Here is a 3,020-nt window from a genome sequence, read left to right as displayed (position 1 = left end):
TCGCTCTTCCCCTTTCAATCCCAGACACTCTACCAGACATTTCACCAAACATCACTTCACCCTTTCCTTTCATCTTTGTCTCACACAAGGCCAATACATCCATCCTTCTACTTCTAAACATACTTCCAATCTCACATCTTTTACTCTCTATCGTACTACATCCACGCACATTCAAACACCCCAAAACTAGAGTGCGGGGAGCAGTCACTCTCCCCCCAGCTCCATCTCTTTGTTGCTGTCTCACAGGATACTTTTACAGGAGAGGGGGTTCCCAGCCCCCTCGTCCCGTCCCTTTTAGTCGCCTCTTACGACACGCAGGGATAACGTTGGCGCTATTCTAATTGTTTTATGCCCCCGCGGCCACAGGGGGCATAAATGAACAACTAAAATAAAATATTTTAAGAACAGTAACAACATTCTAAAAGATCTTTCATATATAAACTATAAAAAAAAATATATATATATCAACCTTTTCAACATGAAAACATTTACTACAAGCTTGAACTTTCGAGGTTCAAACACTCTCCCCCCCCCCCCCCCCCACCCACCCTTTCTCAACCCAAAAACTCCCGAACTTGAATCCTGGATTTTGGAGGAAAAGAAATAGAAGAGAAATTATTCGTTTGGTTATGGAAGTGACATCTACCAAATAGAATTTGTCATTCCATTTGCATGCATATATCTAACTTTTTTTCCCCTCTCTTTCTTTTTTTTAAAAGTCAAGTTATCTCTTGGCTTTTGCTGTTTTTATATATTTCATATTTGCAAAAAGGAAAGCAAAAATTGCTTCAAAAGTTTTTAAAATCGAGGTTTGTTTGTTGATGATATCTCTGTGCATAAGGCATGAAACACAGCTACAACTTGAGAGGCACTCAGTAGAGCACAGACCTCCACCGCGGCAGCTTATTTCTCCACTTTTTGCTCGACTTAGACCTTGACCTTTGACTTTAACATGTATTAATTGGCGTGGATTTTCATACACTCAAATATGAACCAAGTTTGAAGTCTCTGTGACAAGGATGTCCAACCTATGGCTGATTACGTGATATGGACGTTTTGCTCATCCGTGACCTTGACCTTTGACCTTCCAAAATTGAATTACTTTCCAGCTCTTTACATAAGTTTAAAATCCATGCATGGCTCATTCTTTTACGATCAAAATTGTGGCCACATGGTTGATGACCAGAATTTGTCCTTTTGCTTGACCTTTACCATGGATTCGACCTTGACCTTTGACCTTAACATATAGGAATTGGCATGTATTTTCTTACACTCAAATATGAACGAAGTTTGAAGTCTCTGTGACAACGATGTCCAAGCCTATGGCTGATTACGTGTATTGGACGTTTTTCCTCGTCCGTGATCTTGACCATTAACCTTCCAAAATTTAATAATTTCCAGCTTTTTACATAAAAGTTAATCCCTGCAAGTTTCATTACTCTACGATTAATATTGTGGCCAGGTGTTCACAAACACACAAACAGGGGGTAAAACAAAGCCTCCTTCCAGTTTCGTTTGGTGGAGGTAACTAGAAAAGCATTCTTAGTGCAGACCTCCACCACGGCAGTTTATTTCTTGAAACCAGCTTTCCTTACCCAGAATCAATTTAGACCGCAGGCGTATTTTAAATCTGTGTGACAATCATGTGCGAGCTTGGGGTTAAGGTTAGGGTTAATTCGGTCGACCTTTTGCTCGACCTTGACCGTGACCTTTGACCCAAGGCTTTCAAAATTGAATCACTTCCACGTCTCATCATAACAATTAATCCCTGAAATTTTTACTACTCTGTGAGTAAAATTGCGGCCACGAAATTGTTCACAAACAAACATACAAACAGGGGCGAAAACATGACCTGCTCCTAACTTCGTTGGCGGAGGTAATTACAGACATCCAATCAATCACAACAAAAACTAAATATTTTGAAAATGGCTAAATATCAAGAGTTCTTCACAGATCGATCTCAGTGACCTGGATAGTTGTCACATCAAATTACTGGAAATCAACCAAAGAAAAAAAAAGTCCTTTTTTAAGATAATCCTTCCTGAGTGCGCAAATACTTCAAGTGAATTTGTAACTCGTGCACAATGACTCTTCTCTCGAAACGGTATGGATTCAGTAACAAAAAATCTAATCAAACCTTTCGAATTAATTGAATTTCCTTTTCATCAACCATTCTGAAAGGGAAAAAAAGTTAATTGTGAGCTTCACTTGTTTTCTTTGACGTTATTTAATTAATTTCACTTTTTTTTTATTCCTAATAATATCAATAATGTTTTCTCCATATTTTTTTCCAGTTTTGAAATATACCGGAACGTCACCTTTGGAAAGACGAGTTTTATCAGTTACTTCACAGAAACACTTTAATTACCTCCGCCAACGAAGTTGAAAGGAGGTTATACTAAACACCCTGTTTGTTTGTTTATGTGTGTTTGTTTGTGAACAGCTTCCACGCCACACTTTTAATCGTAGAGGAATTAAACTTGCAGGGATTAACTGTTATGTGAAGAGCTGAAAATAATTAAATTTTGGAAGGTCAAGGTCATATATCAAGGACACAAGTCAACCAATTCAAGTAATCAACCATAAGTTTGGACATCGTTGTCACAGAGACCTATAACTTGGTTCATATTTGATTGTATGAAAATCCACGCCAATTAATAAGTGTTAAGGTCAAAGGTCAAGGTCAAGGACGAGCTAGAGGTCGAGAAATAAGGTGCCGCAGAGGAGGTCTGCGCTCTACTGTGTTCCCCTCTAGTTTATTCTATTATCAAAAGGTGACCATATAATAACAAATTTCAACCTATGATTTCCTCACTTCTGTCTGCTAAAGAAGGTGATGAATGCAAGAGCTGATGGGAGAAGTACAAGAGGAAGGCCAAGGTTTGGGTGGATGGATGGTGTGAAGAAAGCTCTGGGTGATAGGAGGATAGATGTGAGAGAGGCAAGAGAGCGTGCTAGAAATAGGAATGAATGGCGAGCGATTGTGACGCAGTTCAGGTAGGCCCTGCTGCTTCCTACGG

The sequence above is a fragment of the Palaemon carinicauda genome, chromosome 14 (assembly GCF_036898095.1).
Source record: "Palaemon carinicauda isolate YSFRI2023 chromosome 14, ASM3689809v2, whole genome shotgun sequence".
Classification (NCBI taxonomy): Eukaryota; Metazoa; Arthropoda; class Malacostraca; order Decapoda; family Palaemonidae; genus Palaemon; species Palaemon carinicauda.
This window is presented reverse-complemented; position numbering follows the sequence as displayed.